This window comes from Anas platyrhynchos, chromosome 2, assembly GCF_047663525.1.
Source record: "Anas platyrhynchos isolate ZD024472 breed Pekin duck chromosome 2, IASCAAS_PekinDuck_T2T, whole genome shotgun sequence".
NCBI lineage: Eukaryota > Metazoa > Chordata > Aves > Anseriformes > Anatidae > Anas > Anas platyrhynchos.
In genome coordinates this window covers 157,979,344-157,993,301 of record NC_092588.1, presented here as the reverse complement: position 1 = coordinate 157,993,301, position 13,958 = coordinate 157,979,344, and the positions used below count along the sequence as shown (strand labels likewise).

Sequence of the window (13,958 nt, the reverse complement as noted above, 5' to 3'; positions counted from 1 at the left end):
AAAGGGTGGAAGACATCTATCTACTCAGTGAAAGAAGCAGCTTCGTTTGCCTGTTGTTTCAGGTGAAAATGTAGAATACATCTACCTCTCCCAGTTTTGGGGCCCATTTATAACAAAGACATAGAGTGGAGCAAGCTCAGCAAGAGAGTAACCAAGATGGTCAGGGAAGTGAGGAGAGGCTCAAGAATCTATGCTTCTGTGCTCTGGAGAAGGTAAGGCTTTGTGGGGACCAGCCAGCAGCCTGCCAGTACCTGTGAGGAGTTGACCAAGAGTACAGAATCAGGCTTTGCAGAACGACGAAGGCAGGAGGTCAACAGATAACAGTCAGAAAGTGAAACTATGGTTGTTCAGACTGGCTCCAAGGAGGAATTTATATATATATTTACCATGAGGACAGTCAAGCAGTAGAATAAGTTGTTCGAGGAAGGTTGTGCACTCTCCATCTTTTGTGTTATTCAGAATCAAACTTGACATAGTAGCTTGGCCTGGTCTCATAGCTGATCTTGTTTTGAGCTTGAGGTTTAGAGACCTCCTGAGGTGAGGCCTGTAACACAGTAGGATCATGAGCACACTCGGTGTTTGTGCTGTTACCACAGAAGACTTAAATGATATTTTCTGAGCTCTGATGAGCCCTTTCAGTTGTTCTTCCCTCATTTGATCTTCCTTTGCTGTGGCTCCCTCCCTTTTGGAGTGGATGGGGCACTCAAGACTCAGTGTGGGTAGATCCTTCTAAAATTGCTGTCTTCTGAGCCTCTTCCATCAGCTCTGGTTTAAGGTGTGTGGTACTGACATATTTAGAGGAGTGTATTTGTGGGAGAAAAGGTGTGTTTTTGATTTCACACCTGAAGGAGTAAGACAGTGAGGAGGATGAGGGGAAATGTCATATGGTTTTCTTGTGACTTGTTCGGGTTTTTCAGAAAATATTTTCCTTTACTTTGATATCATGGTTGGTAGACCAGAAAAATAAAAATAAAACATTAAAAGTAAATAAATAAAAAAGAAAGAAAAAGCCTCACAGTTATATATTTATCCTTAAACCACAAAATTCAAGCATGACAGTATATTGGGCTATTTCAATACACACAGGAAAGCTATTGTTGAGCAACATTATTCCTTGGTTTTACTACTGTAATGCAGGGGCATGTGTTAGAGTTTAGAAATTCCCTAAAGAGCAGCTGTTGGCCTGTAGCAATTTAATTGAGAATGTAACTATGGCTAGTTGATTTTATTTCTAAATCTGTCTTTGGCTCTTTTTCCCTTTATCTTTGATCTAGTAGGCCTGATCCAAGGGCCACCCTGGACGGGGCAAATCTGCCTTAGAAATTGATGAAATTGATTTGGATCGGTCTTGGTCAGCACAAAGGTTATAGCCAAACATGTACTTAGCTTTATACCCCATCCTTGCAGCTGGTGGGAATGAACCTAAAATAAGAACAGAACTTTCCATTCCCTGAGGAGAGAGCTGGTAGAGATTTTTCTAAGCATATGTGCATCAACTGGGATATGTACTGCTACAGTTTTGATGCCATAAAAGTCAGATGCCTAAATCATGGCAACAGAAGGATCCTAGATACTCCAATATTACCTTGTGGGCAGTGGAGACAGACAGGTTCTTTCAAAGTGTGGTTTAGAGGAAGGATCCAATTAATTGTTCTGTATTGCCTTCTCAAGGCATCTTTTTTTTCTCTGTTAATAACAGAGGGAGCAAAGGAAGATTAGGTTCCTAATGTAGATATTGGGTTAGAGTCAGATGCAAATCTAGATGCTGACCCACCTACGCATGTCTGCCCCAGGTGTCCTACCTCCCCTCCCAGTGTAAGAAAGATCTAAGGTCAGTTCCATTTCCTCAGTGCATGTATGTGAAGCCATTTGAGATTCCCTAGGCCAAGTATCCTGCCTCCTGGGGGACCAATGACAAGGGACAAGAGAAAGTTTCAGGTAAACCAGTGTGCCTGAAATGGCAGTAGATGCCTCTATTTGGGCAAATGATTTTAACCTCAGGTCTGTGTAGACCATGACTGGATACAAGACACCCCATTTGTATAAACACACTGAATATAGTCCTTTGAATCCAGGTGATTGAATCTGCATGGTGGTGTCAATAACCTTTTACATCACCTGAACATTTTAAAGTCCCAGTCACCCCCCAAAATATCAAGAGTAAGACTAAGAAGAAAGCCTATTTGGATGTCCACTGGTGGTCAAAGCATGATTTACCTGGGAATAAAATGGAGCAGCATGATCCTGAACCTTCCTGATGATTTCCTTGAAATATATATTATTAGGCAGTTCATTAGCATACAGAGTGCCTGAAATGACCCTCAAATTAACATCTTGGTGCATGTAGAGCTCTGAGGAGACACCAATCTGCATACCAAAATGTTGCAGTTATTTTATCTCAGAAGTATTCTCATGCTAAGAGGTCTGAGTTTCATAAAATCAAACAGGGCTTTTGAGTGTAAACCCAGGACTTGACTTCATTTTGAAGGAAGTTTTCCTTAGGCCCTTATGTCTCAGCCTCTGTTGACTATAATTGAGACTTTACTGTCAAGCTGCATGGAATGTGCATGGAATATGATGGAATATGTGGAATACGTACATTTTAGTCTCTCTTTTTTTTTTTCTTTGTTTGTGTGTGTTCTCTATTGCACCAAATCTCTTTGGTTCTCACAGCTATTAAAACCACAGATGTTAAATGGGAAATAAATCATAATAGCATCTCATTGCTCATATATAAAGTTTGATTGGGTATTTAATACCTTAACTAACCCTTATGCAAACACCTCACCAAACTTGTGCAAGACTTGAGTCTCTTCAAGCAGATTTTTTAAATTTTTAATAAGATTTTAATAAGAGAGAGGTCAGGAAAGGGAGGCAAGGCAGAAAATAAGCCATTTAGAACTGCTTTCTTTATAAAGAAATTGAGAAAATATAGCAAGCCAAAATTAGCAACAGAGGAAAGTTTTATACAGTGGCCCTTACTAAAACCTCTAAAAATGCCTTTGCAATTACTCTGACCACACTATTTCCCAGATATTCCTGAGGCTAGACATGTATTGGATCCTAATTACAGGGAATATCATGATGAAGGTTAATCACTAACCCCAAAATTGTAGGGACCCACATGAACATCTCTGTAAGGAGATAACCAACATTTCTGTAGGATATATTAGTCAAGCTGTGATCTGTAATCCCTATTCAGGCCACTCACCACAGTACCGAAGGTAAATTTAGACATCTGTCATAATATCTTAGATTTTAGATAGGGATTCATGGCTCTATGTCAAGATGAGTCTCCCTGACTCTGATCCCTGCACAACCAACAGAGGAAACTATGGTGAGGCATAAGGCACTTACAGAACCGGACTGAACACGACCCTTTTTCTGAGTAGGAATGAAGTTCTATTGCCAGTAACCTGAGCACAACTTTTTTTTGTGCTTGGGATATACAATTCAGCCTCAAAACCTTGGCCAAACCACAACTGAGAGACTCCAGTGCTCTGTATTTGACACCTGACTTTACCAGAAAATTCATTGCTGATGCTGGATGTGGCTTTTGCCTTGGCCTTTCCTCTCCATCTGCAAAACACAAGCTATAAAAAACTTCTTCATCTACTCAGAAATGACTCATCTATCTAGTCACAGAAATCTAATTATATTTTAGATGACTAAAGTTATCCCACTCGGTCTCCAGTTACAAACTTAGATGATCATGTGTTTCCCCTTGGTCTTGTGTCACATCTTTTAGCCCTGTGTAGATATCTTGGGTATCAAAAGGTGCCTCAGATATCACAAGACACCGAATTTTAGGTTCCCAGATTGTTCCATGGGTGACTATCATTAAACAAAAGTGCAATACACACAGGATCATGAACTTAATTTTGGTCTCTTGAGAGTCATCAGAAAGAAGCCCATCTTCTGATATCTTAAACAGTTAAAAAAAGATTCAAATGGGAAATAAGTAAAAGCAGGAATATACCAGTTTTCTGATCTATACCAAAGATATTCCTATAAAAGTTTTCAGAATCCAGTACTCTTTGAGCACACTGGGTGAAGAAAAAGAAGATATTTGCTTTCTTACAAAGAAAGTTGTGGTCTTCAATACTGACACAGGATTTACAAGAGAGCTGTGCTTCCCCAAACTGCAGCTGGAGGTCAGGCAAGAGAACCCAAGTCATTTTCAGTAACAATTAATGCATTGTGCTCAGGGAATTGAATTAATCCTTCAGGCAGGAATTCATCTTGCAAATTCATGTGTCAAAATATAGGGGGCAGTATGTGGGACAGGTGTGGAAATTGGCATCACTGTCTGTGGTCTCAGCTTAAGCGTCTGTATCGATATGTAGAATCTTCATTTGAGATGTTCAGGAGGGTCCCATCTGATGTTTCTGTTCCAGGTAGGTGTCTGCCAGGCCCTGTGCTATGTTCACCCTCCCCTGCATGGGTGTCTTGGATACTGAAAGACATTTTAGATGGAAATGATTACTTAGACTTCAACAACTGAATTACATCCCTATTAGCTTTGCAGATGGACCACGCTCTAACTTTCACTGAATCCATCGACCATTTTTCCACTAACTGAGATGAGATTTTACACAAACTTTTCTCATACAGACATTTGCGTGTTTTCACACAAAACTTGAGTTTGAATCTGCAAGCCGAAAGTACCCTGAGTTCAGTGATTTGGTGCATGTGGTTAACATTTCTCAGAAGTTTTGCAGTATCCTGCAAGACTCACTTCTAACCTGTACCTCCCTAACTTTGGGTAAATTTCCTTCTCTTAAGTAATTTCATAGCACTAATATAGACACTAGCACAGTGTCAGGCAACATTTTGTTTCAGAGCTGGGAGAGATTATGGGCATGCATGCTTTTTACCATGGGTCAGTGACATGGGATAAGTTAATTAAGTGCAATGTGAGTAAAAACATGAACACTTTCAGTCATATGAATGTGCTCAGGAATCTTTCTCAGTGCATCGCTTTGTTTCCCTTACTGCAAACTTAAAGTGTGCACTACCATGTCACCCAAATTCAACACAGTGCCTCGGCATTTGCTTTTGAGCATGTGATGAAGCAAACCCCTTGTATCCACTCACAGCTGGGTGAGTTTTATGTTCTCTTCCAGCATTTTATTTCCACATTTTATTTATTCACTTTTGTGGTGGCAAATGACTCCTAAAGCACCTTTCAAGCAAGCAACATTAATTAAAAAAGACTGTTTCCAAAGGCGTAACTTGACAGACTTGAATTTACAGCTAAAGAGCAAAAACCAGTGTTTTTGGTTGTTTGTTTCTTTTGCATTGTTTTTAATATATGCAAATTACATGGGGATTCACTAACAGCTCAATTTAAAATTGTTTCATCCCCAATAGGGGCCATTACAAATATTGTTCAAAAACAAAGGACATAGTCCATTTATGAAAGTTAATGGAGCAGAACGTTCACTTTAATTCTGAGTATTCCCTGTGTCTCGTCCGGGCATGCTTGTTTGTGGAGTTTCATGTTTTAATTCAGAACAGGTGTTGGATGGAGAAATTGAAGAATAAATTGACCAGACAGGCAGCCTGTCAAGAACCAAAATAGGCCACCAAGGCAGGAGGTGGAAGAGAGCAGGTTGCAAACTGCATAACATCTAGGGAAAGATTGATGCTCTTGTTCAAGTGTGATTGAGCGACTGTGTATTTATGATTTCCTTGAGCAGAGTCTGAGGTTTATAACCTACTGGTTTTAGACTGTTTTTGGACATGGCCATCACTCACCAGAATTAATGTGCTTTTCTTCCTTACAAACATCTTCAAAAATGAAAATACTCTTCCTTTAAAAGGGAATATTTCAGCATTTTTGTATTCAAATCCTTCTTTGTTTCTTCTTCTGATCTCAAGCAAAAATGGAGTCTTTCTTCCCCATTTGTTTTTCTTTTCTCCATTTTTTTTTTTCATCCTCTAAATGCTTCCCATGACAGTAAAAGAAGCAAGTGACAGCAAAACCTGGGAAAAGAGGAACTGAAATAAAAAATACATTTTCAAAGCACTAAGAAATTTTATTATTTTCAATTAAAGGTTTTGTAAGTTCCTTTAAAAAGCAGAAGATGAGCTGTGTTAGGAAAATCACTGCATTAAAATTTTTCAACCAAAAAAACCCACAAACGAAACAATCTTGGAAGACTGTAACTTTCAACTGCCTTTGTCAGTACTTGGAGTCAACAATACAGGTACAATGTTAATGAAGAATTGAATATTTTTCCACCATTTTCCACCATTTGCAATGTAATTGCATATAATTTGGAGAAGGTGGAGGCTGAGATGCATACCCAGCCATGAGTTTCCAAGCCTCAGTATCCCAAGCCAGCTTATAGAGGTTTAAGCACACATTTCAGATACCAAATCCATAGATAACCCATGAGGAGCAGATGGCACAGGTTGTGATGTACTCCTTTTATTTGTTTTAATTATAATCTCAAGAAAGAAGGTATAGCTTCAGGTACGAGGTATAAGGTATATTCAGGTATAAGATATATTCAGGTATATATATATATATATATATTATATATATAGGTATTTATATATATATATTTAAACTAGGAGCAACTGCAAGTTCCTGAAAATTATTTTCTTTGTGCTGGGGACAAAGAATCACAGAATCATAGAATGTCTTTAGCTGGGAGAGACCTTAAAGATCACCCAGTTCCTCCAATCCCCTGTCACAGACAGGGATGCCATTCCCTAGATCAAGTTGCCCAGGTCATTGTCCAACCTGGCCTTGAACACCTCCAGGGATAGGGCATCCACAACTTCTCTGGGCAACCTGTTTCAGTGCCTCACCACCCTCTGTGTGAAGATTTTGTTCCTCCTAACTCTTAATCTAAATCTCTCCTCCTCTACTTTTAAAACATTTCCCTTTGTCTTGTGCTATCTGCCCAAGAGAAAAGTTGTTTACCATCTTTTTTAAAGCCCCCTTTAAGTATTGAAAAGCTGCAATGATGTCACCCTAGAGCCTTCTCTTTTTCAGGCTAAACTTACCTTTTAATTTATTGGTCCCAGCAAAAATCTAAGCTAGGGAGAAAAATCTAAACTAGGGATAATCTAAACCAGGAGCATGTCCTGGGACTCTATAGGTGTTTTCAAGGCATCACTACAGATATTCTCCTTCCTCAACAGGAAAACCAACAGGGAAAATGAAGATTTTTTCTAGGGACTGAAGCTGGGACTGGAGGTTCCAATGTGTACATAGAGCTTGAAATGGGGCACACAAAAGTTTGGTGAGCCCCAGTTTGATGTGAAACAGCTCCTTCAAAACGCATGCTCAGCTGGGTCCTAAATTCTGGAAATATCCACATCTTCCAAAGATGTGCCTGAGTGACTTGAGCTGTGAAAGTCTACAGCTGTACCAGACGTGATTTTACAGAACTGCTGCAAGAATATGTTCCTACTTCATCAGGTGCCATATAACAGTTTAGGCCTCACATAGGTCCTTTCCTTATCTACATTTCATCTGAATGCAGTTGGATTAGATTAGGTACAGAAATTTAGGAGATATTTTCCAGCTATAAATCTGATACAAATGAAGTTTATTTTCCACCAGCCTGAAATTTCGTGTTTCAGTATTTTTGAGGACTGAAATCAGCACTATCCCTGTGTTTCTGCTGATCTATCATAGCTGGAAGCTCAGCAAGCCAGCTCCACTCATCCTCATTTGGAGCACTTCAATCTCCCTGTACAAGAAACAGACCCAACAACATATAGAGGTTTCAGATGTTCTTGCATCATTAAGAACAAGAGGGAATTCATTAAGTTCTTGCTCTGTAAGATATTGGGGCTCTGCGTCTTTTTTTGCAAGTCTTTCTTTACCAAAGTCACCGTAATTTCAGTGAGGTTGTTCTTCAAGCAAAGCTGTTTAAAACCAACAGGATAATTCTGTGGGTTGGGACCTTACAAAATGGGAGGTGAACTGACTGTTATGTGATGGCAACAAATCATTGTATTATACCTACTGTAATAGGAATCACAGCTTACAGTATAAAAGATTTTCAAATGGTTTCAATCACATCAGAAACTCCGAATGGAATAAATTATTTAAATAAGTATTTATACAATTTACAAATAATTATTTATATGATTTATATAATTATTTAAATGTTGTGTGACTAAAAATTTTAAAGTTATACTGATTAAATAGCACAGAAGACTAGAAGAAAACCTAAATTCTACAAACTGTTTTTCACTTGAGTCCTCTGCAGAAGTTGTATACATACTTATATCTATGAAAAATACAGAGATGGAATCAAAAAAATAAATATTCTCCAGGACTCCTGCTTGCATGATAGTTGTACTGTAGCTGGATACTACCTAAATTATTCCTGTGAAGCTAGACTTTGTTTGTGCTGAAGTCAGCCCGTCTATATAGAAAGTTAACAGAGCCAAGTCATGGATGTGGGCAGTGTCCCACAGCTGCTCACACTATTACATTGTTAACATAGCCCCTAGCATTGCTTTGACCTGTGTCCAAGAGCAAATGCCCAGACAATGCTTGAGCACAGTGGGGATAGCACAAATGAGCTTATTCCCAGCATGAAGATTGCCTGTGGCCACTTTTTTAGGGTGTGGGAGGGAGATAGTTTATTTGTATCAGCCAGGGACCAAGAACAGGCTGATTAAATAATATGCTATTATTTAATAGCATAGACATGGAGTCTTGTGTGTTGGTCCCAGTTGGGTTAAGTTCATAACATTTATCTGTTTCCAAAACAGAGTTAGACAACTTGGTGTCATCATGGAGCATGACAGGAATCCAGCAGTGTTCCAGACCTAAAACCTGCACATGTGTGTGCATGCAAACACTCCCTGTGCTGGAGAAACTTAAAAGACCAGTGACAGGACAACGACCCCACTGAGATGAGTCCAGTAGAAATTCTCTTTATGGGATGTGATAACTTCTAAAGGTGCACAATGAAATTGCCTTGCAAAGGACAGTGTGGATTACAGGTGAGGAAATTGGAGAAAGAACAAGATATGCTCAATTTTCTCTCTGCTGCTTCTATAATTTGAGTATCTGCTCACCTTGCCTTAAATACACTGGCATTTATGGCTAGGTAGTTGCATTTAACAAGGAGACTAAAAAGGAAAAGCAGTGTGATGAGAAATGTTAGGTATGAGATAGAAGTAAGAGATTTTCCATCTGCTACCAAGGACAGCCCAGACTGGGGGAAAAAATAAATAAATCTCTGTTATCCATTTAAAGATTTGAAGTATTATATTTGATGGTAAGATAATAAAAGATAAATCCTAATAAGTTTTGTTTGTTTGTTTGTTTTTGTTTTTTCTTGGACTGAATTCATGTCAAAGAGGAGATTCCCACGGGCAATGAACAGAGACCTTTTCTGGAATTCAGAGCTCAACATCTAGACAAATTCCTTCCTCAAGTGTTCTTTAAATTCAGGACTTAGATCTTTCACTTTCTTCAACCTTCAATCTTCAATCTTCAGTTTCCCAGCTCTAAATCAGCATGTGATGAACTGTAGTGATGAGGATGCCTTATTCATGGGTCTTCATGTATTGAGAGTGTGATTTCAAGATTATAAAAAACAAAACAACAATTAAAAAATAAATAAATAATGTTGTCTAAGCTACCCACTCTGTCTACATGAGCTTAACTCCCATGAGTGGCCCTCCTGAACAGTTTTTGTACTCTCAGTGTTCTGCAAAAATTTCTCAAGAATCAAGCTGGATGTCATGTTTTAATACTCTACCCTGAATAGTGGCCAGCAAGATGCTGGACAGGCCTTTTACGAGTAAGAGTCTCTATAGTCATCCATGTACCAGTGATGTACTTATGCCACTCACAGCACATTCTCAGCCTCAAAGACAGAGCATCTCAAAAATATCTCTGGTTTAATTTCCTTTTATCTAAAGAAAAGCAGAACAATGTGTTGACTATTAAAGAGTTGTAAACAGCATGCCGAAGACTTTATAAGAGGGTGACTTGTTATGATTTAAGATCATCATTAGGGAATTAATTCAAAAGTTCTCAGACCTGTGGAAGCAATGTGAGAGGGAAATGCTATTTGGCTATATCCCATACACTTCTTTTTTTTCTTGTTTCTTCTTTGTGTTATGTTATAGATGTAGTAGACAAGAGTCTATAAATGTCACTACAAAAATATGTGAATAATTTTCTTTTTCTCTGTAATTCATTTTCCATTTCATGTTCTCAATGAGTAAGGCATTCTTACAGGACCAACTTCCTTTAGGATGAGTGCTCTGAAGCACTATACTTCCACAACTCACAAGATTTAGCTTCTCAGCTACTGAGAAAATATTGTCTGCAAGTCTCTCCGATATCTGAATGTGATGCACAAGCTGTTAATTTAGAGCATGTGCATAGGAAATGTGGTCCTGTCTGCAGACATTGGTGTGCTCTGGTCTGAGAGATTGTTCCTGCTCCTTTCAGTATGGGGTTAAGAGGTGATTTGCTTTATAAGGAAATTAAATAGGTGAAGAGGAAGAGAAATGGGATTTTTCAGCTTACCCAACATTTTCGGTGTGTTCCACTATATAGATTCCACTATATAGGTTTCAGCAGTAATCTATATTCTTCATGCTTTTGGCAATCTCAGTGCAGACATGGATCAACAAAATATCTGAAAACTACATTTCAAGTCCTTCATTCACTTTGAATGAAATAAATCATAAAAGGAATGAGCCAAGAAAGAGTAGAGATGGAAACTTCAAGACCTATTAAGAAATTGTGTAAAACTTGCAGCATTCTAGTATGAAATTCTGCATAGAGAGTGATCAAACATAGCAAACTTTCAGATAGAGTGGGAATTCATGGAATTGAATCAGTTATTTTGATTTAAGGTTAGCTGTCCAAAATAGAAACATGAGAGTCCCCTGCTGAAGCAGGTTTTAGCACTGGGTATGCTGAGCTAAGCCACAACCAGCTCCAAATTCCAATTACACCCACCTTATATACATGCAAGACAAATCAGAATCGGTGTGATGATTTCTCAGGAGTTACTGCTGATGTTTAGCCAGGTAGGTAGGACCTGTGTATGTGAAAGTATCATCTACTTACCCTTTGACTTTCCAGCCTTTCAGTGGGTTCACTTACCGACAGGCCATTTGGGTGGAGTTCAGCTGGACTTCAAGATCTGAATCGATTTCCCTGGGATCATAGCATAAAAGCTGAAGTTTTGGGCCAGAACTCCACCTCATGTTATGTAAGCATCACTGGGGGATGGAGCCTGCATTGGTCTGGAGGATTTAGACAGGTTTCTACCAGGAATCTGGAGAACAAAGGTCAGAGCAGTTCTTGGAAATGTTTTTTTCTACTCACTCACAGTTTGTAAATGAATTTGTGATGGTAAGAGGACAGGAAAGATAGTCCTTGGCAAAGCAAATCATTGTGGGTTATTTGTGAATTTTTTGAACTAGTTTCTTTCATTAAGTATCATTAAGCTCAAAGTATCATATCATTAGGAATTAAAATTAAAACAAAACAAAACAAGCAGACAAAATAAGGCATAGCAAAACAAACATAAAAAAACACTTTAATTTTCCAGAATTTGGAAGTTCTTTCCAGCCCAGCAAGTTTTTCTTATCCCCAGTAACCAATCCCCAATTACCTAAATGAACATCCGCTTGAAGGCTCAAAACTGCAGTCTTAAGGGTGCATATTCTGCCTTTCACTTCCCCGGGAATTTTTTTATTTTTTTTTAATGAAATACTGCATAACTGTATCTACACCCAGTCTAAGCATCCAAAATGAGAAACATCAACGTTCCAGCTCTCATTCTGAAAGGAGGAGCTCTGCCTATGATACAGCCTAATAAATTACAGACTGGTAAATAACCAAGACTAATTTCTTTAGCTCATCCTGTCCCTTCAAAATACCAAGAGTCAATGGATGACGTCAAGTCTGCGTGCTGGCTTTCAGTTTGGCTCACTGAGCTGCTGTGGCCAGTAATACCTTGGCTCCTCCAGGAGCTTTCACACCTTTGTGCACTTGACCTTTTCTTTGTAAGACTTGGCCTCAACTTTTTTTTATTATTATTTTTTTTTTTACACTCTGCTCATTGAATGAGAATAAAGCTTAGTGCCAGAAAGCTGCCACTGAAAGGATTGGGTAAAATAAAACTTGTATTAAAAAGACACTTCTTACAAGCAATTATCATTCTTGGGAGCTTTGGAAGTTCCTTCTGTGTTGGGAAGCAGATGCTTCAGAACATCTGTTGCACACAAATACAACTGGATTGACACCAACACATCCTGTTATTGTCTTGCAAAAACAGGGTAAGATTGCAGGTAAACAAGAAAAGGGTTGTAGAAAAAGTAATTGTTTATCTGAAAGCTTCCAGCCCCGTTCAGGAATTGTGCTGAAAGGCATGATTTCTCTTCTCTGCACCAGGCTTGATAATGGATAGACATTTGTTATGAGGGATTAATGATAATTGGCTCGGGAGCAAGCCACATCCTTGCCTTGTGTACTTCTGGCACTGTAATTCAACACGCTTTAGCCATGTTAGCCCATCTGGCTGGTTACTTCCTTCAGACATTTGGCTAAGCTAAATGATCTTGCTAGGACCAGTCAAGAAGGAATGCCCTAAAACTGCACGTGTATGCCAAATGAATATTTTTGGTTTGTCTTTTTTTTTTTTTTTCTTTTTCTTCCCAAATTGTAAGCGATGGTTTCTCCAGTGATTTCAATTGTTTTCATTCATATTCATTTCCTGGAGGATCTTAGCTAGATATTTGTACTTAAAATAAAATAAAAAAATAATTGTAATAACAACTCCTCTTCCTCTCCAAACCGCATACACTAGCACACAAAACTGGCGTACAGTATTTTGCTTTGGGTTCGCCCTTTTTTCAAACTCAGGCCAAAGCTTGGAATGCAGTTGTACATTTTTAGCAGTCACATTAGCACCAAGAAATAATAGCTGAAGTAAAGATGCCATTGAGAGAAGCTTTGGACATAAAGTGGAACATATTCCAGTCACACGCTTTGTGTAGCTCTGACAGTGTCACCAAAGGTTATGCTCTTTTGTTTGCCATGAAAACACTGCATGAGTGGATCCTGTGACCTGTACTCCAACTTGCCATGGAGAACATCCCATCTCACTTTCAATCTACCAGATACTCCTGTTGCAGTAGTGACTTTTTGTAACCTCTGACTATACAGGTGACAAAATGCTTACAAACTGGGTGTCTGGGACCACCGGCTTTGACCATGAGTGGAGGCCATCAATGGGCTGCTTAAAAAAGGCACTTTGGCAATGTTAGAGAAGAGGGCGTTCCAGTTTAAAAGCTTTCTTCCTGGGTTGAACAGAAAAAATAACTAAATAAAAATAAATAAAAATAAAAATAAATAAAAATAAAAAATAAATAAACAAAAACAAAAACAAAAACAAAAACAAAAACAAAAACAAAAATAAAAATAAAAATAAATAAAATATTGTGTGTGATCCCCTGCTAATCAGTCCTATCTCATGTATCTGGTGACATCTTCCAGGGCTGGAGAAACATTAAAACTGACTTTCTTCTGAAAGCACCTGAGTGTCATCAAAATGTCAGTTGTAAAAACACTGAAGAATGGCACTGAAGTTTTTCGTCACAATTGTCACATTTCTTAGTTGTGAGACATGGCTCTGTAACAACCTCTTTTCATTTTCCAACAGGAGAAAATTTATGCGGAGGTGAACTTTGAAGGTCTGCAGGCTGATACCCTACTAGGATGTTCAGAACAGTTTCAAGGATGCATCTCACAACTAAAAACACATCAGGAGATGTTTATTTGTTTACAAAGAAGTTATAAATTTTCATGAATATTCCAAAATAATGCATTTTCCAATTACAGTTACTTTTTCTCACTCGCGTATGATTCAAAGCCTGTGGCCAAATAGAAAATTCTTGATTCATCTCCCTGGGCTCTGAGGTTCCTTTTGGTCAAATTCTTGGTT

The 13,958-nt window shown here is 38.5% G+C and overlaps 1 protein-coding gene and 1 long non-coding RNA gene across 4 annotated transcripts in view; one reads left to right on the top strand and one right to left on the bottom strand.

Annotated features, from left to right (window-relative positions):
* The window catches only part of MYL3 (myosin light chain 3), a 57,405-nt gene extending 47,779 nt beyond the window's left edge, over positions 1 to 9,626 (top strand). The window contains exon 7 of the mRNA XM_072033942.1: positions 9,325 to 9,626. The gene's annotated coding sequence lies outside the window, so the exon portion shown is untranslated. The remainder of the gene's footprint in view (positions 1 to 9,324) is intronic.
* On the bottom strand, positions 3,045 to 12,024 carry LOC113842606 (uncharacterized). Of its 3 annotated transcripts, none has more exons than XR_005263394.2 (3): positions 11,111 to 12,024; positions 5,761 to 5,988; positions 3,045 to 4,456 (listed from the first exon to the last, which is right to left on the bottom strand). It is a non-coding gene; the product is annotated as an uncharacterized lncRNA (long non-coding RNA). The 3 variants fall into 3 exon arrangements; XR_003495126.3 differs by lacking the exon at positions 11,111 to 12,024 and adding an exon at positions 10,964 to 11,090 and having other exon boundaries at positions 5,761 to 6,003; XR_003495125.3 differs by lacking the exon at positions 11,111 to 12,024 and adding an exon at positions 10,964 to 11,087.
* Between the last annotated feature and the right edge of the window lie 1,934 nt (positions 12,025 to 13,958).